Source organism: Aegilops tauschii, chromosome 4 (genome assembly GCF_002575655.3).
Source record: "Aegilops tauschii subsp. strangulata cultivar AL8/78 chromosome 4, Aet v6.0, whole genome shotgun sequence".
Lineage (NCBI taxonomy): Eukaryota > Viridiplantae > Streptophyta > Magnoliopsida > Poales > Poaceae > Aegilops > Aegilops tauschii.
In genome coordinates, this window is record NC_053038.3 from 503,851,394 (window position 1) to 503,875,766 (window position 24,373).

A 24,373-nucleotide genomic window follows, 5' to 3' on the forward strand; every position below is an offset into this window, starting at 1 on the left:
ACGTGGTGTTCGTCGCCGGACCGGGTTTGTCCCAACAAGGGGATGCAAAATGAAAAAAAAAATGATGGGATGAGGGAGAGCCCCGCCAACACCGTCCGCCAATGCAGGGCTGGTCTTGGTAGGGCAGGGGCCTTAGTGCGAAATAACAAAGAGGGCCCTCTGCGTATCCGACACAATTATATGACCACTTTATTTTTTTGCGAGAAAAATTCCGATCTATTCATCTTCAAACATGCCACTACAACGAATACCAGCACCGAAGCGAGCCGAAGGCGTGCCGCCGTCATCGCCCCTCCATCGTCGGAGTCGGGCACAACTTGTTGTAGTAGACAGTCGGGAAGTCGTCGTACTAAGGCCCCGTAGGACCAGCACACCAGAACAGCAACCGCCGCAGATGAAGAATAACGTAGATCGGAAGGATCCAATCCGAAGACACACGAACGTAGACGAAGAACGACGAGATCCGAGCAAATCCACCAAATATAGATCTGCCGGAGACACACCTCCACACGCCCACCAACGGTGCTAGACGCACCGCCGGAACGGGGGCTAGGCGGGGAGACCTTTATTCCATCTTCAGGGAGCCGCCGCCGTCTCGTCTTCCTGAGTAGGACACAAACCCTAGCAAAACTGAAAGAAACGACTAAAAACGGAACCCTCCCGCCAGCCCTTGCCGAGATCCACCGCGCCCTCATGGCCCTAGGGCCACCGGAGAGGAGGGACCTGCGGCTGCGCCGGCGGGAGGCAGAAACCCTAGCTTTTTTTCTTAGATTTATTTATAAGTACTCAAAATCAAATGCATCGCAAAAGTAAGTGCTCAACTTCTTAGATTTCAATTTCTAATCTGTCCGTACGTGTCATTGTTTCTTACTAGTAAATGTTTAGAAGTACATCACAAAACAAAGGCTAATCTTTTCTTCTTCTTTTTTGCTGGGAAAAGAAAAAAAGCACAAATTAATTTTAGACGATGCTCATTTCAAGAAACAATATGGCATGCCTCATTGGTCGCTACCTCACTGGATAGTGCAACACAACGGCATGTCCCCTCGCGGTCGAGTCAAGGGCCTCGTTTGACGGTTTCTAGCACTTCGTGGCTGTTGTTTACTTGCATTCTGGGCTCGATCGATCCCATTGCTAGGTTGGGCCTCTTATCGTAGGCTTGCAGGGTTGCTCTCCCCGGTGGCAATGAAGGTTTAGGAGTTAGAAATCTGTTCGCTCATAATCAGGCCATGTTTTGCAAGTTTGTGGCTAAAGTTCTTTAGACCTTTGGTATTCCTTGTTTTCAGTGGTTTGCCTCGCAGTACTGCAAGGATTTTCTGCCCCACGGTGCTAGCAGGAGAGACACGGTCTTGTGAAAGGGTTTCAAAGACTGCACCCCCTGGTTATTCTTTTTTCTCGTTGCTCGATTGGTGCTGGTGCTCTCGTCTCTTTTTGGCATGATCAGTGGCTGAATGTTGGAAGGCTAATGCATGTGTTCCCAGTTTTATACTTATTCCCTAAAAATCAGTACTTCTCCGTTCAATCTCAGTTCTCCCAAGGCCTTTGGGATGTGCAGCTGCACCCAAACCTCTCCCAGACGGCAGTTCATGAGCTTCTGGTCCTGAATCAGCTCATTGTAGACGTGGCATCCGTCAGTTCACATAAGTATGCGCGCACTCCCTCTGTTTACAACAATAAGGTCAGCACAAGCTATTTCTACCAACTGCTCACTTTCCTTGGTGTGAAGTGTGCTTTTGACCTTTGGATATGGGATGCTTTAATACCACAGAAGCGCAGGGTTTTCCTTTGGTTGGTCTTCTGGGGGCATCTCAATACAAAAGATAATATGGCCAGCAAAAACTGGCAGTGGTTGCCCCAAATGCTGATCTATTGATCATTTGGTACTCCGTTGCCGTCCATCCAATGCTCTTTGGAACAAGCTGCTTCTAACTCCTTTGGCATGCATATCTACTGACATCATGTATTTCGTGGAGCATGATGTTCATCAGCTTGTTTTCAAGCGCAGATGGAATGTTGCTTTTGCTGCTTGTGCTATCACGCTTTGGTATGCACGAAACGATAGAGTTTTCAATTCTAAATGTTGGATGGAGTCTTACATCAGGTTTTATGCCGCGGATATGATCCATCTATGGAGCAACAAGGTTAGAAAGCAGCAGGATAAGGATGACCTGCAGACTTGGATTCACCTGATTGATGGCTAATTTTGATGTTTTGTAAGGGTCTGCTGCCCGTTCTCCCTTTCTTCTATTCCTGTAATTTCCTCCTTAGGCTGCTTGTGGCCTTGCACCTGGGTGCATCTTGCAAGTTTCATGTAATTGGCCTATGGTCTCCGGTCTTTCGCCTGTTTTGAAATATATAAGGTAGATTACTACCTTCTTATTTTTTAAAAATAAAAAAATTATATCTATCTATATCTATATCTATCTATACTACTTAAAAAGAACGTAAGGTTCACATTTCATCTTTCTTTCCACTACCCCTTCGTCCAACCTCCCATGTATATGATAATCAATGAGCTTAATTTACTTACCTTCTGAACCAGTTCCACTTTAATTTACTTACCAAACTTCTAATCAAAATATAAGGTAATTCACGATCAGAATTTGATGAACATTTATTTACACAATCGCATTATTATTGACAGGTAAATCACAAGCTAACGTACTAGAATATTTATACCCCGTTGCAACACACGTACATTGTTCTAGTAAAAATAAAAATTGCCAATCTATACGTACTTACTACCTGGTGTGGGGCCCCTCGCCCTTGGGGGCCCTGTGCGGCTTCACTGGCTGCACATGCAGCAACGAGGGATTTGATGACTGGTGGGGGAGGTTTGGGTGTGGCGGCATGGACGCCTCGGGGCATAGTTTAAAAAACCAAACCGGAAATCGAACCGGAAAGGTTGTCGGTTCAGGATTTTACCGGTCGGACCGCCGGTTCACCGGTTCGATTGTTGGTTTTTTAAGAAATAAAATAATATATGTTGAAGTAATATATGTGCTAATATAGTGTGAAACAATGGTCAAATAAAATTATTTATATGTAGCGGACCATAGAGTAGCACAGCCGAGTTGGTTATTGGGCCGTGGGCAGGCCCCGCGTACTGCTCAAACATCCTGGGATCGAATTCCACTTCTCCCAATTTCTATTAAAAAATTCTTGGTTTTATCCGGTTCAATGGCTTGGTTTTTTCACCGGTTTTCCAAAAAACCGGCCGGTTCGATCGGTTTTCTCCGGTCTGATTGCAGAACGGTCTTATTAGCTTAAAAAACCGCTGAGGTCGCCGGTTCCGGTTTTTCCCGGTTCGACCGCCGGTCTGGTCCGGTTTTTTAAACTATGCTCCGGGGTCGCTCGCTGCCACCCGGGATGCGTTTAGGTCGTGCTGCGTGTGGCCAGTTTTGTCAATGAAAGGAATTTGTAATTTTCCAAAAGTAAATTGGAAGACCGATTAAAAAGTGACGCATACCTCCCGAAAATTCCAGACAACTCTGCGTAGATAGTTCCGTTAAGATTTGGGTGCGCGGCGTCACGTCGTAGATTAGCGGCGCGAAAGCGAGGGCATCTTGGTTGCCGACCAAATAGAAGAGAAGATCGTCCGCTATACGATATCCTGTTCAAATATATTCCTACGGTGGTACGTAAGGCGTGACGCGTCACCGTATGGTACCACACCGTACACGCCTAGTGAGATTATGAGTGGCTGCCTCGCTGCAATCGGTCTCCATCACGGCGGTGCTAATCGCGGGCCCATGTGGTCTTAAGGAAAAAAGATCGGCGCCATCGTCGATCGGTAGAAAGCATTGGGTGGGGTGCATGCATGCACATTGCACACGCTGGCTTTAGCATCTGATCTGTGCTTTCGGCTCCGTCACTGGCCGGCCGTCGTATTTCCCCGACCCCGACCCCAAGCGCATACAGAATAAGAAAAAAGGACTACATTACGCACGTTTCTCGGTTACAGTCATAATCTCGACGGTGATTCGGATGGATGATCGTGGAGATGGAATATAACAACAGTTAATGGACACTACGTACAGAAGCAGGAGGTCGGCTTAGCGTCGCCCATCGGTCTCACAGGTCGATCGGAGAGAACCAAAACGTGGATTCTTCACATATGTGGGTGCCGTTGCACAACGACGTGCCATGGGTCACCAATAATCGGAAGCGCCCTCTTCCACTTATGTAAAAGATCCGGAAATTCGCAGAGGCACGCAGATGCGGGGGCACGCACCTGCGCAAACTCCTGCCGTCGTTGATCTGCGTCGTGATCCATGCACTTGGTTGGACACAAAATGCGTGGAAAACCGATGGAAGTTCTTTAACTGTCTGAATACGAGACAATACATACATATACGTTTGCGGACCCTGTTACACGTCTGTCTACCTGTTACATGTCGTACATCCCCCGTTATGTTACATACTCTGTTCCACGTCTTCCTTCCACTGTTCATCTTCTTCTCCCTTCGTCTTCGTCATGTTCTTGTGTTATGTTCGACTTCTCTTTCCACCTTTTTTTTCTTTCTTATGTCATCTCAGCTCATGCGTTACTGCGGTCATGTCCGCTCGGTGATTCATGCATTGTTCTTCGCGTAAAAAAAATGTCGTTAATCAAATGCATCATATTCAGTGATCTACAAGAAAGTTCTCGGATTGAGCTGAAAGTTTACTGAGAATATTTTCAGAATATAAAAAAAATATCAGGGAAGAGAACTACTGGAGAGAGCCACCCAGGAGCCACGAGCTCAGGGGCGTGCCCAACCCCACAGGACGTGCCCTGTGAGCTCATGGGTCCCACAGGCCTCCGTTAGCCCTAATTCCAACTCCATAAGTATCATCTCGGGGAGAAAAAATTAAAGAGAAAGAATCATCATGTTTTATGATAAGGAAGCCTTAATATCCCTTAGTTTACTTCTCGGGGAGGGTAGGACAAAAGATGTCATGCAAGTTTTTATTATAAGCACGTATGATTTATATACAGAATACATGACTACATTACATTGGTTAATTGTACCTATTGTGTATCGCTCTAGGTTGTGACTGTTACATGATGAATATCATCTAACACAAATATCCATCGCCGATCCAATGCCTACGTTTTTCTCATATTGGTCTTTGCTAAGTTATTTTCATTGCTGTTGATGTTACAATCATCACAAACTGCTACTGTTGTTGTTCATGTTACTACTGCTACTCTTACTGTTACTATCAAAACTATCAAACTACTATGCTACTAAACACTTTGTTGTAGAAATATTATTTCTCAGTTATGGTTAAATTGACAACTCAAGTGCTAAGGCTCATAAATATTCTTTGACTCCTGTTGTGTCGAATCGATAAATTTGGGAGAAATACTACCCTTAAAAATTGTTGCGATCCCCTATACTTGTGGATTATCACACTGTTTGGGTAATAGATCTTTAGGTTATCATAACGAAGAAAGATTGTTGTCATGATATTCATTTCTTCTACAACAAAAAAAAATTCAAGTGCTTACAATGGCAATTAATGAACGCAAGGTGATATCCGATGAAATAAATAAGGACCACCAAAAATTACACGAACTTCTTCAATTTCACAACAACGGTCACCTACATCGAAAGGATGCATCACGAATAAGAAAATAATTGCCTCCAAAATTGTCTTCATGGTGTTCCCGAGCACAAAGACTGCCACAGGAAGTTGTGAATGAAGGGAATATGCCCTAGAGGCAATAATAAAGTTGTTCTTTATATTTCCTTATATCATGATAAATGTTTATTATTCATGCTAGAATTGTATTAACCGGAAACTTAATACATGTGTGAATACATAGACAAACAGAGTGTCACTAGTATGCCTCTACTTGACTAGCTTGTTGAATCAAAGATGGTTAAGTTTCCTAGCCATGGACATGAGTTGTCATTTGATTAACGGGATCACATCATTAGAGAATGATGCAATTGACTTGACCCATTCCGTTAGCCTAGCACTTGATCATTTAGTTTATTTGCTATTGCTTTCTTCATGACTTATACATGTTCCTATGACTATGAGATTATGTAACTCCCGACTACCGGAGGAACACTTAGTGTGCTACCAAACGTCACAACATAACTAGATGATTATAAAGGTGCTCTACAGGTGTCCCCAATGGTGTTTGTTGAGTTGGCATAGATCGATATTAGGATTTGTCACTCCGATTGTCGGAGAGGTATCTCTGGGCCCTCTCGGTAATGCACATCACTATAAGCCTTGCAAGCAACCTGACTAATGAGTTAGTTGCGGGATGATGCATTACGGAACGAGTAAAGAGACTTGCCGGTAACGAGATTGAACTAGGTATGATGATACAGACGATCAAATCTCGGGCAAGTAACATACCGATGACAAAGGGAACAACGTATGTTGTTATGCGGTTTGACCGATAAAGATCTTCGTAGAATATGTAGGAGCCAATATGAGCATCCAGGTTCCGCTATTGGTTATTGACCGGTGATGTGTCTCGGTCGTGTCTACATAGTTCTCGAACCCGTAGGGTCCGCACGCTTAACGTTCGATGACGATTTGTATTATGAGTTATGTGATTTGATGTACCGAAGGTTGTTCGGAGTCCCGGATGAGATCACGGACATGACGAGGAGTCTCGAAATGGTCGATATGTAAAGATCGATATATTGGAAGGCTATATTCGGACATCGGAAAGGTTCCGAGTGATTCGGATATTTTTCGGAGTACCGGAGAGTTACGGGAATTCGCCGGGGAAGTAATGGGCCTTAATGGGCTTTAGTGGAAAGGAGAGGAGGGCCTCAAGGGGTGGCTGCGTGCCCTCCATGGGCTGGTCCGAATTGGACTAGGAGGGGGCGGCGCCCCCCTCTTTCCTTCTCCCCCTTTCTCCCTTCCCTTCCTTCTACTAGGAATAGGAAAGAGGAGGGGAATCCTACTTGGACTGGGGAGTCCTAGTAGGATTCCGCACACCTGGCGCCTCCCCTAGGGCCGGCCACCTCTTCCCCCCCCCTCCTTTCTGAAAGAATAAATAAAAAGAATAAGAAAAAATACTGAAATTCTTAATTTTTCCAAAATTTATCTCATTGAAATAATTAAAAATTAAGTCAGTATCGGCAGGCCCAGTTACTCTCTTGCCCGAACTTATGCGAAGTAAAATTTATCGAAATCGATCAACACTATAAAAAAAACCTAAGTATTTTATTGATCAGGCGGCACCCAGATTTGAACTGGGGATAAAGGATTTGCAGTCCTTTATATACGTGGCCAGGGGGCACCCCATAGACACACAAGTTGATCTTCTAGCCGTGTGCGGTGCCCCCCTCCACAGTTTCACACCTCGGTCATATCGTCGTAGTGCTTAGGCGAAGCCCTGCGCCGGTAACTTCATCATCGTCGTCACCACGCCGTCGTGCTGACGAAACTCTCCCTCGGCCTCAACTGGATCAAGAGTTCGAGGGACGTCACCGAGCTGAACGTGTGCAGATCGCGGAGGTGCTGTGCGTTCGGTACTTGGATCGGTTGGATCGCGAAGACGTTCGACTACATCAACCGCGTTACTAAACGCTTCCGCTTTTGGTCTACGAGGGTACATGGACAACACTCTCCCCACTCGTTGCTATGCTTCTCCTACATGGATCTAGCGTGATCGTAGGCAATTTTTTTGAAATACTACGTTCCACAACAGTGGCATCAGAGCCAGAGATGTTATATGCACGAGTAGAACACAAAGAGTTGTGGGCGATAATAGTCATACTGCTTACCAGCATGTCATATTTTGATTCGGCGGTATTGTTGGATGAAGCGGCTCAGACCGACATTACGCGTACGCTTACGCGAGACTGGTTCTACCGATGTGCTTCGCACACAGGTGGCTAGTGGGTGTCAGTTTCTCCAACTTTAGTTGAATCAAGTGTGACAATGCCTGGTCCTTGTTGAAGGTTAAAACAGCACACTTGACGAAAAATCGTTGTGGTTTTGATGCGTAGGTAAGAACGGTTCTTTCTAAGCCCGTAGGAGCCACGTAAAACTTGCAACAACAAAGTAGAGAACGTCTAACTTGTTTTTGCAGGGCATGTTGTGATGTGATATGGTCAAGACGTGATGAGATATGAATTGTTGTATGAGATGATCATGTTTTGTTGAAGTTATCGTCAGCTGGCAGGAGCCTTATAGTTGTCTCTTTATTTCATAAGATGCAAGCGCCATATAATTGCTTTACTTTATCGCTATGCGATAGCAATAGTTGCAAAAGCAATAGTTGGCGAGACGACCATGTGATGACACGTTGATAAAGATCAAGAAGATGGAGATCATGGTGTCATGCCGGTAACGATGGAGATCATGACGGTACTTTGGAGTTGGAGATCAAAGGCGCAAGATGATGATGGCCATATCATGCCACAAATTTTGATTGCATGTGATGTTTATCTTTTATGCATCTTATTTTGCTCAGTACGACGGTAGCTTTATAAGATGATCCCTCACTAAAATTTCAAGGTATAAGTGTTCTCCCTGAGTATGCACCGTTGCGACAGTTCTTCGTCATGAGACACCACATGATGATCGGGTGTGATAAGCTCTACGTTCACATACAACGGGTGCAAGCCAGTTTTGCACACGCAGAATACTCGGGTTAAACTTGACGAGCCTAGCATATGCAGATATGGCCTCAGAACACTGAGATCGAAAGATCGAACGTGAATCATATAGTAGATATGATCAACATAGTGATGTTCACCATTGAAAACTACTCCATCTCACGTGATGATCGGACATGGTTTAGTTGATTTGGATCACGTGATCATTTAGATGACTAGAGGGATGTCTATCTAAGTGGGAGTTCTTAAGTAATATGATTAACTGAACTTTTATTTATCATGAACTTAATCCTGATAGTATTTGCATATCTATGTTGTAGATCAATAGCTTGCGATGTAGCTCCCCGTTTATTTTTTATATGATCCTAGAGAAAAATAAGTTGAAAGATGATAGTAGCAATGATGCGGACTTGGTCCGTGATCTGAGGATTATACTCATTGCTGCATAGAAGAATTATGTCCTTGATGCACCGCTAGGTGACAGATCTATTGCAGGAGCAGATGCAGACGTTATGAATGTTTGACAAAGCTCGGTATGATGACTACTTGATAGTTTAGTGCACCATGCTTTACGGCTTAGAACCGGGACTTCAAAAACGTTTTGAACTCCACGGAGCATATGAGATGTTCCAAGAGTTGAAATTGGTATTTCAGACTCATGCCTGTGTTAAGAGGTATGAGACCTCTGACAAAGTACTTTGCCTACAAGATGGAGGAGAATAGCTCAGCTAGTGAGCATGTGCTCAGAATGTCCGAGTACTACAATCACTTGAATCAAGTGGGAGTTAATCTTCCAGATAAGATAGTGATTGACAGAGTTCTCTAGTCACTATCACCAAGTTACTAGAACTTCGTGATGAACTCTAATATGCAAGGGATAACGGAAACGATTCCCAAGCTCTTCGTGATGCTGAAATCGGCGAAGGTAGAAATCAAGAAAAGCATCAAGTGTTGAGGGTTGACAAGACCACTAGTTTCAAGTAAAAGGGCAAGGGATAGAAAGGTAACTTCAAGAAGAATGACAAGCACGTTGTCACTCCCGTGAAGAAACCCAAAGCTAGACTTATGCCTGAAACTAAGTGCTTCTACTGCAAGGGATTAATCACTGGAAGCGGAACTACCCCAAATAATTGGCGGATAAGAAGGATGGCAAAGTGAACAAAAGTATATTTGATATACATGTTATTGATGTGTACTTTACTTGTGTTTATAGCAACCCCTCAGTATTTGATACGGGTTTTGTTGCTAAGAGTAGTAACTTGAAACAGGAGTTGCAAAATGAACAGAGACTAGTTAAGGGCGAGGTGACGATGTGTGTTGGAAGTAATTCCAAGGTTGAGAAGATCACCACCGCACACTCCCTTTACCTTCGGGATTAGTGTTGAACCTGAAATAAATGTAATTTTGTGTTTGCGTTGAGCATAAATATGATTGGATCATGTTTATTGCAATACGGTTATTCATTTAAGTCAAAGAATAATCGTTGTTCTATTTACATGAATAAAACCTTCTATGGTCATACACTCAATATAAATGGTTTATTGAATCTCGATCGTAGTGATACACATATTCATAATATTGAAGCCAAAAGATGCAAAGTTAATAATGATAGTGCAACTTATTTGTGGCACTGCATTTAGGTCATATTGGTGTAAAGCGCAAGAAGAAACTCCATGCTGATGGGCTTTTGGAATCACTTGATTATGAATCACTTGATGCTTGCGAACCATGCCTCATGGGCAAGATGACTAAGACTCCGTTCTCTGGAATAATGGAGCGAACAACTCACTTATTGGAAATAATACATACTGATGTATGATGTCCGATGAGTGTTGAGGCTCGTGGCGGGTATCGTTATTTTCTGACCTTCACAGATGATTTGAGCAGATATGGGTATATCTACTTGATGAAACATAAGTCTGAAACATTTGAAAAGTTCAAAGAATTTCAGAGTGAAGTGGAAAATCATCGTAACAAGAAAATAAAGTTTCTACGATCAGATCGCAGAGACGAATATTTGAGTTACGAGTTTGGTCTTCATTTGAAAAAATGTGAAATAGTTTCGCAACTCATGCCACCTGGAACACCACAGCGTAATGGTGTGTCCGAACGTCATAACCGTACTTTATTAGATATGGTGCGATTTATGATGTCTCTTACCGATTTACCACTATCGTTTTGGGGTTATGCATTAGAGACAGCTGCATTCACGTTAAATAGGGCACCATCTAAATCCGTTGAGACGAAACCATATAAACTTTGGTTTGGCAAGAAACCTAAGCTGTCGTTTCTTAAAGTTTGGGGCGGCGATGCTTATGTGAAAAAGTTTCAACCTGATAAGCTCGAACCCAAATCGGAGAAGTGCATCTTCATAGGATACCCAAACGAAATGGTTGGGTACACCTTCCATCACAGATCCGAAGGCAAAATATTCGTTGCTAAGAATGGATCCTTTCTGGAGAAGGAGTTTCTCTCGAAAGAAGTGAGTGGAAGGAAAGTAGAACTTGATGAGGTAATTGTACCTGCTCCCGAATTGGACAGTTGTTCATCACAGAAATCAGCTCCAGTGATTCCTACACCAATTAGTGAGGAAGCTAATGATGATGATCATGAAACTTCAGATCAAGTTACTGTTGAACCTTGTAGGTCAATCGGAGCACGTTCCGCACCAGAGTGGTACGGTAATCCTGTTCTGGAAGTCATGTTACTAGACCATGACGAACCTACGAACTATGAGGAAGCGATGATGAGCCCAGATTCTGCAAAATGGCTTGAGGCCATGAAATCTGAGATGGGATCCATGTATGAGAACAAGGTGTGGACTTTGATTGACTTGCCCGATGATCGGCGAGCCATTGAGATTAAATGGATCTTCAAGAGGAAGACGGACACTGATAGTAGTGTTACTATCTACAAAGCTAGAATTTTCGCAAAAAGGTTTTCGACAAGTTCAAGGTGTTGACTACGATGAGAGTTTCTCACTCGTATCTATGCTTAAAGTCTGTCCGAATCATGTTAGCAATTGCCGCATTTTATGAAATTTGGCAAATGGATGTCAAAACTGCATTCCTTAATGGATTTCTTAAAGAAGAGTTGTATATGATGCAACCAGAAGGTTTTGTCAATCCGAAAGATGCTAACAAAGTGTGTAAGCACCAGTGATCCATTTATGATCAAGTTTATCTATGAACAATATTTGAATCTTCTGAATTCTTTTATGTATGATTGGTTATCTTTGCAAGTCTCTTCGAATTATCAGTTTGGTTTGGCCTACTAGATTGATCTTTCTTGCAATGGGAGAAGTGCTTAGCTTTGGGTTCAATCTTGCGGTGTCCTTTCCCAGTGACAGTAGGGGCAGCAAGGCACGTATTGTATTGTTGCCATCGAGGATAACAAGATGGGGTTTATATCATATTGCATGAGTTTATCCCTCTACATCATGTCATCTTGCTTAAAGCGTTACTCTGTTCTTATGAACTTAATACTCTAGATGCATGCTGGATAGTGGTCGATGTGTGGAGTAATAGTAGTAGATGCAGGCAGGAGTCGGTCTACTTGTCTCGGACGTGATGCCTATATACATGATCATACCTAGATATTCTCATAACTATGCTCAATTCTGTCAATTGCTCAACAGTAATTTGTTCACCCACCGTAAATACTTATGCTCTCGAGAGAAGCCACTAGTGAAACCTATGGCCCCCGGGTCTATTTTCCATCATATTAATCTTCCAACACTTAGCTATTTTTGTTGCCTTTTATTTTTGCTTTTATTTTACTTTGCATCTTTATCATAAAAACACCAAAAATATTATCCTATCATATCTATCAGATCTCACTATCGTAAGTGACGGTGTAGGGATTGACAACCCCTTATCACGTTGGTTGCGAGGATTTATTTGTTTGTGTAGGTGCAAGGGACTCGTGCGTGGCCTCCTACTGGATTGACACCTTGGTTCTCAAAAACTGAGGGAAATACTTACGCTACTTTGCTGCATCACCCTTTCCTCTTCAAGGGAAAACCAACGCAGTGCTCAAGAGGTAGCAGTTGCAGATACAAGAATCCAACCACGGCAGACCAAGGCTGCCGGGGGCTGCAGATTCAGATAATTCTTTTATCCTCTATTGTGCATTTCCGTATGAAGGTGGGACATATGAAACCTCGTTTTGCTCCTAGACCACCGTGCTCCCCCTTTTTTCCTGTACCCAAGTCCCTGGGTCGGATCTGGGTCGTAGTCGCGGTGGCAAGGAAATAAACAAAGGGCCTAACTCTACTTCGCCCTGCCTCCGCCAAGAGCGTGAAAATGGTCGACTGAAGTAAGGGGACGGCAAGGCCTATTGCCGAGCAACAATGTTTATCTTAAAAATAACAAGGATTCATTCCTTGGCATGGGCCTCGCTCACGCACAAAGAACCCGTCAAGCATCCTTTTTCATTAAAAACATCCCATACAGGTACAGTTCATACGGAATAAAAAACATGAGCAAGGGGATTACAAGTCTTAAAATTAACAAGTGCCCGCGGGCTTACAAACTAAAAAGAGATAAGGTGCCCGTAATCCTTTTCTTGTCCCTCTCCTCAGAAGGTGGAACAAGATAGCAGGAGGGCAAAAAGAGCGCCTAGGCAAGGTACGAGGAGTAGAAGGCACCAAGAGAACATCCCGGTGTCGGGAGGGGAGCTGGGAGATGAGGCAGCAGGCCGAGAATACGCGATGAAGGCGTCGGTGCCCGCGTACTCCGACTTGATGGCCGCCACCCGCTTTCTTCACCTTCTCCAACCCTCCTACGCCAGCCACCCAAGGAGGCGACGGGGAACGCGATGATGGAGAGCTTGACGAGGAAGGCCCTCGGCAGGGCGCGTGGCCGAGGGAGGGGCGACGCGGTCAGTCGGAGTCGAGGTTGGCGTCCCGCCGCTCGACGCCCTTGTCATCGCTGTCCTCCTCGTCTCTCCCGCTTGAGGAGGAATCTTCATCGTCGGAGGAGCTCTCCACGCAGCACTTTAGGTGACTTCCAAGATCTCCAAAGACCTTGACGGAGAGCAGGCCGTTCTCCATTAACTTGAAATAGAGAACGAGCCCCGCCGTCAGGCTGTGGACACGAGCGGACGTCTTCCATCCGCGACAGAGGTACATGACGTGAGGAGCGGGGAAGTCAACGTCGACCCGCGTGCCGCCGTTCCCGCATCCCCTCATGTGCAACCTGAGGGTCTGGGGTGGATTGAGCTCCATCTCCCGAGCAAATGGGGTAGGGAGACGAAGACGACGACGCGGTGGCCGGCGCAGCCTGATGAAGAACTCACGAGGCTGGTCCCCAACGTGACCCTCCATTGGGAGAGGCATCGCCGGCGAAGGCAAGGCCGGTGCGCCACCTCGTCCCCCTCTCCCTCGAGCGCCACGACGGCCTCGGCCTCGCCCCCTCCCCCTTTGTCTCGTGGTCGGCTCCGCCGCTGTGAGCTCTTGGGGAGGAGGGACGCGTTGTCGAGCAGCGACCCTCGCCGCCACCGTTGAAGGGCCTGCGTACCCTCTCGTCATGGCAGATGGAAGAAAGGAGCAGAAGTGGAAGGAGATGGATGCTGGAAGAACGTGGGATGAAATCCCCCTCTCCCTTCTTATAAAGGGGCGGGGTCAGGGCTCGGCCGCCCCACTCAACCAATCCGACCATCGGGCGCGCAGGGAATCGGGACCGACCCGCTGCTCCAATCAGCGACGGCCTGGTTTCCCGCCTCCATCGCCTGCCAGCTGCATGGGGGACACATGGCGAGCAAGAAAAATTGAGGGGACGGGTGAGGCAACCGTTCCCTACCCCGTGATCATGGGCCGCGGACGCCTTGAGGACCACGACCCGAGTCCACTCAGTAAATGAGCTGCGCCTCTGCGCCTCCCTCTTTTTATGGGGAAGGCGTGAGCCGCCTCTTTACCATGATGTGATGCATGCATGCAGGAACCGCCCCACGCATGACCCCCACGTCACGCACGACCCTCCACTTCGCGCGTTCAACGCAGGTCGCGGGGAAGCGCAGCAGACGAAAAAGTTACTACGGTAAAAATCCGCCCCACCTGCCCGCGCACCGTTCTGGGCCTAGCCCAACAACGCGTCACGCTTATGTGTGGCCCAGGCCCGGGGGCTCCTGTCGGTGTACAAAAGTAGGGGCTCTCCTTTTGACCCCTTTACTTGTGCGCGGGCAGTCAGAGCCGCACCCGCGGCCACACTTAGCAGGGCAGAGGAGGGGAGCCGGAGGGAAGCCGGAGTACAAGACAACCAAGGTAACGCCAAGACCAGAGACACAAAGAGCAAGAGGGCGAGGTGGACTCCCCCGGCAAGACACTTTCCGGGACGGCCTCCGCAGCCCCGGCGAGAGCATTGCCGGGGCAGCTTGCCTGACGCCAACGGAGCGCGCCTCCCTTGAGCCCAAGGGTACCAACGCCATCAACCACATTGGGGCCAAGGCTCGGGAGGCACCTCCGTGGTGGCATGCAGATCTTTGTCAAGATCATAAACACACGAGATCAAATGAGGACCAGAAGACAACGACCCCCGGCGGGATCCTAGCCAAGGAAATCCGATCTTGCCGGGGACGACCACGACGCCACGGCAAGACCCTTGCCGGGGCCCCGACAAGACCCTTGCCGAGGGCATCAGTGGGGCAACAGCCAGGCCCGCGCCTGCCAAGATTCCACCGCCGTCCCCGTGCAGCTGCTAGCTCAACCAGCTGGGTAGGCACCTGCGTGGCGACAAGCGGCCTCTACACCGACCCAGCAGGCACCTGCGTGGTGGCATGCAGGCCTTCGTGAAGGCTCCACAACCGCGCCATCCCAGCAGCCAGCCAACATTGCGCCGCGACGCCTCGTCAGTTCGGACGCGTGTCGAAGCCAGGCGAGGCGGCAACAGCTGAGACGTGCTTCCTTACCGTCCCTGATAAAGCGAGAGGGGCACGTCGGCAGCGCATTAAATGCGTTTGTCCGATGGTGCCAGAGGATAGACTCATCCACTGTAGACCTTTCCACCTCCTGTGTGCCACTGTGGCAACCCCTTTTCCCTATAAAAGGAGGCTCGAGGCATCCATGAGAGGGATTCGGATCTTTTGGGCAAGTTGCACCCCGTAGCTAGCTCAAGAACACAAGAACACTCGAATACATCCACCAAAGCAGGACTAGGGTATTACGCATCTCCGCGGCTCGAACCTGGGTAAACGATCCGTGTGCTTCCTGTCAGACCCGCTCTTTGCACAACCTCGCGCCCGCCAACCGTAGAAGGGATCCCAGTGGTTCCATAGGTGTCGATTTCCCCCGACACCTTGATCGAGTTTTGCAGAGATGTGAAGAAACTAATCTTGTCTTGAATTGGGATAAGTGCCACTTTATGGTTAATGAAGGTATTGTCGTGGGGCATAAAATTTCTGAAAAAGGTATTGAAGTTGATAAAGCTAAAGTTGATGCTATTGAGAAGATGCCGTATCCTAAGGACATTAAAGATATAAGAAGTTTCCTTGGTCATGCTGGTTTTTATAGGAGGTTCATTAAAGACTTCTCAAAATTTTCTAGGCCTCTGACTAATCTCTTACAAAAAGATGTTCCTTTTGTCTTTGATGATGATTGTGTGGAAGCATTTCAAATACTTAAGAAAGCCTTGATTTCTGCACCTATTGTTCAGCCACCTGATTGGAATTTACCCTTTGAAATTATGTGTGATGCTAGTGATTATGCTGTAGGTGCTGTTCTAGGACAAATAGTTGATAAGAAATGAAATGTTATCCAATATGCTAGTAAAAATCTAGACAGTGCCCAGAGAAATTACGCTACTACTGAAAAAGAATTTTTAGCAGTTGTATTTGCTTGTGATAAGTTCAGACCTTATATTGTTGATTCTAAAGTTACTGTTCACACTGATCATGCTGCTATTAAATATCTTATGGAAAAGAAAGATGCTAAACCTAGACTTATTAGATGGGTTCTCTCGCTACAAGAATTTGATTTGCATATTATTGATAGAAAGGGAGCTGAGAACCCCATTGCAGACAACATGTCTAGGTTAGAAAATGTTCTTGATGACCCACTCCCTATTGATGATAGCTTTCCCGATGAACAATTAGCTGTCATAAATTCTTCTCGTACTGCTCCATGGTATGCTGATTATGCCAATTACATTGTTGCTAAATTTATACCACCTAGTTTCACATACCAGCAAAAGAAAGCATTTTTCTATGATTTAAGACATTACTTCTGGGATGACCCACATCTTTATAAAGAAGGAGTAGATGGTGTTATTAGACGTTGTGTACCTGAGCATGAACAGGAACAGATCCTGCGCAAGTGTCACTCCGAGGCTTATGGAGGACACCACGCTGGAGATAGAACTACACAAAAGGTATTGCAATCCGGTTTTTATTGGCCCACTCTCTTCAAAGATGCCCGTAAGTTTGTCTTGTCTTGTGATGAATGTCAAAGAATTGGTAATATTAGTAGACGTCAAGAAATGCCTATGAATTATTCACTTGTTATTGAACCATTTGATGTTTGGGGCTTTGATTATATGGGACCGTTTCCTTCCTCTAATGGGTATACGCATATTTTAGTTGCTATTGATTACGTTACTAAGTGGGTAGAAGCTATTCCAACTAGTAGTGCTGATCATAACACCTCTATTAAGATGCTTAAAGAAGTTATTTTTCCGAGGTTTGGAGTCCCTAGATACTTAATGACTGATGGTGGTTCACATTTTATTCATGGTGCTTTTCGTAAAATGCTTGCTAAGTATGATGTTAGTCATAGAATTGCATCTCCATACCACCCACAATCTAGTGGCCAAGTAGAGCTGAGTAATAGAGAGATCAAATTAATTTTGCAAAAGACTGTTAATAGATCTAGAAAGAATTGGTCCAAGAAACATGATGATGCATTATGGGCCTATAGAACTGCATATAAAAACCCTATGGGTATGTCTCCGTATAAAATGGTTTATGGAAAAGCATGTCATTTACCCCTCGAACTAGAACATAAGGCATATTGGGCCATTAAAGAGCTCAATTATGATTTCAAACTTGCCGGTGAGAAGAGACTATTTGACATTAGCTCACTTGATGAATGGAGAATTCAGGCCTATGAGAATGCCAAACTGTTTAAAGAAAAAGTTAAAAGATGGCATGACAAAAGGATACAAAATCGTGAGTTTAATGTAGGTGTGTTGCTATTCAACTCTCGTTTAAGATTTTTTGTAGGAAAACTTCGCTCTAAATGGGAAGGTCCTTACGTTATCGAGGAGGTCTATCGTTCCGGTGCCATAAAATCAACAACTTCGAAGGCACAAATCCGAAGGTGGTGAACGGTCAAAGAATCAAACATTATATCTCAGGTAATCCCATAAATGTTGAAACTAATGTTATTGATACCTTAACCCCGGAGGAATACATAAGGGACACTTTCCAGAACGTTTCAGACTCCAAAAAGGAATAGGTATGTGGTACGTAAGTAAACCGACTCCAAAACAGTTCTAATAGCATTTTTTGTCCGTTTTGGAATATTTAAGAAAATTGGAAAATAAGAAGTAGTCCGAAAGGGACACGAGGCATCCACGAGGGTGGAGGGCGCGCCCCCTGCCTTCTGGGCAGCTCGTGTGCTCTCCGGACTCCGTTTTCTTGCACGATACTTCTTTTGGTCGGTAAAAATTCATTATATAATCTCCCGAAGGTTTTGACCCTCGTATCATGCAAATATCCTCTGTTTTTGTTTCGAGCTATTTTTCTGACAGATCTAGATCACCATGACGTCTCCAAGTGCCCCCAAGGACAAGTTCTTCGAGAAGGTCATCAACCCCTACCTCGCGGAGGTGCTGCAACACCCTCAAACCATTGAGATGCGTGAGGGGTTGCTGCACATCCGCGATGTTGAGGGACCAAGGAGGACCGGGAGCATGGAGACAAGACTCGAAGCAATGGAGCAGCAAGTTTTCAAGTGACAGGAGATGGTGGAACGTGGACTCGACGCCAACCACATAATGATTACGGAGTTCACCAACGACCACAAGCTAGATGCCAAGAACATTGGCGAGACCATCTTCAAGCTTCACGATAAAATCAAGCGCCACCAAGCCCAGACCTGCAAAACCAAAACTATGAGTATGAATATAGATTCAAGAGGATGAGTTTGGCTGTAGATTTTAGGATCCCGGAGACTCGATCATCCCTCTATGATGGTGAGCCTATGCCTTGGAAGATGGACGACAAGCCTACATCATCAACAACTCCATCATCACCACCTCCGAGGAAAGAGACATAATCACATGGGTATGGGCACTCCCCTTGGAAACTGCCAAGCTTGGGGGAGGTGCCCTGGTATTGTATCACCATCACACTCCTATCTTTACCCTTTTTCTTAGTTCGATCCTTTTGGTAATATCTTGATCTAGTAGAATAAAGTTTTAGTATGATCTAGTTTTGAGTTTTGCTTTATGATCCTTCTACGTAATTGAGTCTGTGAGCTATATATATAATAAAGATTAGTTTTGAGTCAAGGGGTTGATTATCTTGCCATGATCTTAAGGGAATAATAGAAAAGGAAAGAATAAATAAATTAAAGAGTACATATTGATCTTATGAAGAGTAATGACTTCACATACAAAGAGTATGATGAATAAAAGTTGTTGAGAGTTGAGAAACATAGTTTTGGTCATCGTTGCAATTAAGAGGAAGTAATAAATAAAGAGAGGTTTTCACATATAAATATACTATCTTGGACATCTTTTATGATTGTGAGCACTCATTAAAATATGACATGCTAAAAAGTTGATGTTGGACAAGGAAGACAACGTAATGGGTTATGTTTTCTTATATCCAAAATAAAGTATATTGTCATGGATCATCCAACATGTTGAGCTTGCCTTTCCCTTTCATGCTAGCCAAATTCCTTGCACCAAGTAGAGATACTACTTGTGCTTCCGAATACCCTTAAACCCAGTTTTGCCATGAGAGTCCACCATATCTACCTATGGATTGAGTAAGATCCTTCAAGTAAGTTGTCATTGTTGCATGCAATAAAAATTGCTCTCTAAATATGTATAATTTATTAGTGTGGAGAAAATAAGATTTATACGATCTTGTGATGTGGAAGAAATAAAAGCGTCGGACTGCATAATAAAGGTCCATATCACAAGTGGCAATATAAAGTGACGTTCTTTCGCATTAAGAATTTGTGCATCCAACCATAAAAGCACATGACAACCTCTGCTTCCCTTTGCGAAGGCCTATCTTTTATTCTTGTCTTATACCTTATATAAGAGTCATGGTGATCTTCACCTTTCCTTTTTACATTTTATCCTTTGGCAAGCACATTGTGTTGGAAAGATCCTGATATATATATATATATATATATATATATATATATATATATATATATATATATATATATATATATATATATATATATATATATCCAATTGGATGTAAGTTATCATGAACTATTATTGTTGACATTACCCTTGAGGTAAAAGGTTGGGAGGCAACACTATAAGCCCCTATCTTTCTCTATGTCCGATTAAAACTCCATATCCATAAGTATTGCGTGAGTGTTAGCAATTGTGAAAGACTAAATGATAGTTGAGTATGTGGACTTGCTGAAAAGCTCTTATATTGACTCTTTCCTATGTTATGATAAATTGCAATTGCTTCAATGACTGAGATTATAGTTTGTTAGCTTTCAATGAAGTTTCTGATTCATACTTGACATTGTGAATAGATTGTTACTTTAGCATAAGAAATCATATGACAATATTTATATATGTAGCTGTTATAAGAATGATCATGATGCCCTCATGTCCATATTTTATTTTATCGACACCTCTATCTCTAAACATGTGGACATATTTTTTGTTATCGGCTTCCGCTTGAGGACAAGCGAGGTCTAAGCTTGGGGGAGTTGATACGTCCATTTTGCATCATGCTTTTATATCGATATTTATCGCACTATGGGCTGTTATTACACATTATGTCACAATACATATGCCTATTCTCTCTTATTTTACAAGGTTTACACGAAGAAGGAGAATGCCGACAGCTAGAATTCTGGGCTGGAAAAGGAGCAAATATTAGAGCCCTATTCTGCACAACTTCAAAAGTGTTGAAACTTTACGGAGGCACTTTTTGGAATTAAGAAAAAATACTGGCGAAAGAATCAACCGAAGGGGGTCCACACCCTGGCCACGAGGGTGGAGGGCGCGCCCCCCTGCCTCGTGGGCCACCTGGCAGGCCTCCGATGCCCATCTTTTGCTATATGAAGTCTTTTGCCCTGAAAAAATCAGAGAGAAGCTTTCGGGACGAAGCGCCGCCGTCTCGAGGCGGAACCTGGCGAAACCAATCTAGGGCTCCGACGGAGCTGTTCTGCCGGGGAAACATCCCTCTGGGAGGGGGAAATCATCACCATCGATCCTCTCAGCGGGAGGGGGTCAATCTCCATCAACATCTTCACCAGCACCATCTCATCTCAAACCCTAGTTCATCTCTTGTATCCAATCTTTGTCTCAAAACCTCAGATTGGTACCTGTGGGTTGCTAGTAGTGTTGATTACTCCTTGTAGTTGATGCTAGTTGGTTTATTTGGTGGAAGATCATATGTTCAGATCCTTTATGCATATTAATACCCCTCTGATTATGAACATGAATATGATTTGTGAGTAGTTACGTTTGTTCCTTGGGACATGGGAGAAGTCTTGCTATAAGTAGTCATGTGAATTTGGTATCTGTTCGATATTTTGATGAGATGTATGTTGTCTTTCCTCTAGTGGTGTTATGTGAACGTCGAGTACATGACACTTCACCATTATTTGGGCCTAGGGGAAGGCATTGGGAAGTAATAAGTAGATGATGGGTTGCTAGAGTGACAGAAGCTTAAACCCTAGTTTATGCGTTGCTTCATAAGGGGCTGATTTGGATCCATATGTTTCATGCTATGGTTAGGTTTACCTTAATACTTCTTTTGTAGTTGCGGATGTTTGCAATAGGGGTTAATCATAAGTGGGATGCTTGTCCAAGGAAGGGCAGTACCCAAGCACCGGTCCACCCACATATCAAATTATCAAAGTAACGAACGCGAATCATATGAGTGTGATGAAAACTAGCTTGACGATAATTCCCATGTGTCATTGGGAGCGTTTTCCTTTATATAAGAGTTTGTCCAGGCTTGTCCTTTGCTACAAAAAGGATTGGGCCACCTTGCTGCACCTTGTTTACTTTCGTTACTTCTTACCCGTTACAAATTACCTTATCACAAAACTATCTGTTACCGATAATTTCAGTGCTTGCAGAGAATACCTTACTGAAAACCGCTTGTCATTTCCTTTTGCTCCTCGTTGGGTTCGACACTCTTACTTATTGAAAGGACTACGATAGATCCCCTATACTTGTGGTTCATCAAAGATCTTCATAGAATATGTAGGAGCCAATATGGGCATCCAGGTTCCGCTATTGGTTATTGACCGGAGATGTGTCTCGGTCATGTCTACATAGTTCTCGAACCCGTAGGGTCCGCACGCTTAACGTTCGATGCCGATTTGTATTATGAGTTATGTGATTTAATGTACCGAAGGTTGTTCGGAGTCCCGGATGAGATCACGGACATGACGAGGAGTCTCGAAATATTCGAGACATAAAGATCGATATATTGGAAGGCTATATTCGGACATCGGAAAGGTTCCGAGTGATTCAGGTATTTTTTGGAGTACCGGAGAGTTACAGGAATTCGCCGGGGAAGTAATGGGCCTTAATGGGCTTTAGTGGAAAGGAGAGGAGGGCCTCAAGGGGTGGCTACGCGCCCTCCATGGGCTGGTCCGAATTTGGACTAGGAGGGGGCGGCGCCCCCCTCTTTCCTTCTCCCCCTTTCTCCCTTCCCTTCCTTCTCCTACTAGGAATAGGAAAGAGGAGGGGAATCCTACTTGGACTGGGGAGTCCTAGTAGGATTCCGCACACCTGGCGCGTCCCTAGGGCCGGCCACCTCTTCCCTCCCCTCCTTTATATACGTGGCCAGGGGGCACCCCATAGACACACAAGTTGATCTTTTGCCGTGTGCGGTGCCCTCCTCCACAGTTTCACACCTCGGTCATATCGTCATAGTGCTTAGGCGAAGCCCTGCGCCGGTAACTTCATCATCACCGTCACCACGCCGTCGTGCTGACGAAACTCTCCCTCGGCCTCAACTGGATCAAGAGTTCGAGGGACGTCACCGAGCTGAACGTGTGCAGATCGCGGAGGTGCCGTGCGTTCGGTACTTGGATCGGTTGGATTGCGAAGACGTTCGACTACATCAACCGCGTTACTAAACGCTTCCGCTTTCGGTCTACGAGGGTACGTGGACAACACTCTTCCGGCTCGTTGCTATGCTTCTCCTAGATGGATCTTGCGTGATTGTAGGCAAATTTTTTGAAATACTACGTTCCCCAACAGTGAACTGAGGAAGACGAAGAAATGTGACGTCGCTACACTGAGAGTTAGAAGCCAGAGAGCAGAAACTATGAGGCCAACAACAACATTGGCCATCTGGTTGAGCTTCTTAACTGCTGATTTTGTATCGTTTAGTGTTAGGGCTAGAGCTTTTGCGCTCTCTAAATGCATTCACTTACAGAACGAACCATATATGCTATAACGTTAGAAATGACATCTTGATGGTGGATGCAACTTAGATAGCAGGGTCAATAATAAGATAATTACCACCTAGTTCTTCATAGACTTCTTGCCGACCCTACAGTGCTCTTGTGCTCCTTCAAAAAGATGCATAGCTTTGATTGCTTCCTCCTGCTTCATGAAGCGCATCAAGTTTGCCAAGTATATGGGCCTGCATAAAAATTGATGCATTTACGATCAAGATTCGGAATCATGAATTGCCACTATTCGAGAACTACAACATTTGAAATATTGAAGCGAGTGCTGAGGGTTGAGGGCCTTTTCTGGTTAAGTATTATTGTAAATTTTTGTGATATGGCCTTCCACTTTTGTAGTTGACAGTTTGACATTGAACACGATAGTGCACTATAAGTTGTCTAACAATTAAAATAAAATATTCCTAGAGGCTTGACAATTGGAATACAAAATGATATAACCAGGCTTGGCCAAAAGATAAAGATGCCCAAGAAATACTTACTTTGAACTAGGCTTGGCTACGTTGTGAATGATCTTCTTGGCGACCAACTGCGCCTTATATTCACTGCGAATCTGTGTCCCTGGCTCAGCTGCTTCCCCTGTCATTGCCTGTTGGATCTGCTCGTCCATTGTGGCGAGCGTCTCAAAATGAACAATCTTCACCAGCCTCTTCATGTTCCATGCCGAGACGTTTCTCTGGTTGAGCCTATGGAGCTCAACATTTTGGACCATGAACTTTTATCCACATTTGCCATGATCCACATAGGTAGTTTTGCCTTAATTTTAATTGTTTGCAATGCAGACAACATTTGCTATATGGGCACTAAAATGTTGTCATGGTATAATATCTTTGATGCAAGCATTTTATTATACACATTTGCCATGACCTACATAACTTTTTGGCCATGGAAAATTTATTGTTTGGACCGTGACAAATATATATTTTTTCACCATGGCAAATTTACATTTTTGGACAATGGCAGATTTATTGTTTCCAGCATGGCAAAATTATTTTGTTCAAGCATGGCAAAATTATTGTTTGGACCATGGCAAATTTATTATTTTAACCATGGTGAACTTATTGTTCGGACCACGGCACATTAGTTTTGTACACACCAAGGAAACTTTTATCGCACACACCATAATAAATTATGTTTTGTAATTAATTTTTGA

At 44.5% G+C, this 24,373-nt stretch overlaps 1 pseudogene; it reads right to left on the minus strand.

The window, feature by feature from the left end:
- Positions 1-2,197: 2,197 nt before the first annotated feature.
- On the minus strand, positions 2,198-23,932 carry LOC109734409 (mechanosensitive ion channel protein 5-like; annotated as a pseudogene).
- Positions 23,933-24,373: the final 441 nt, after the last annotated feature.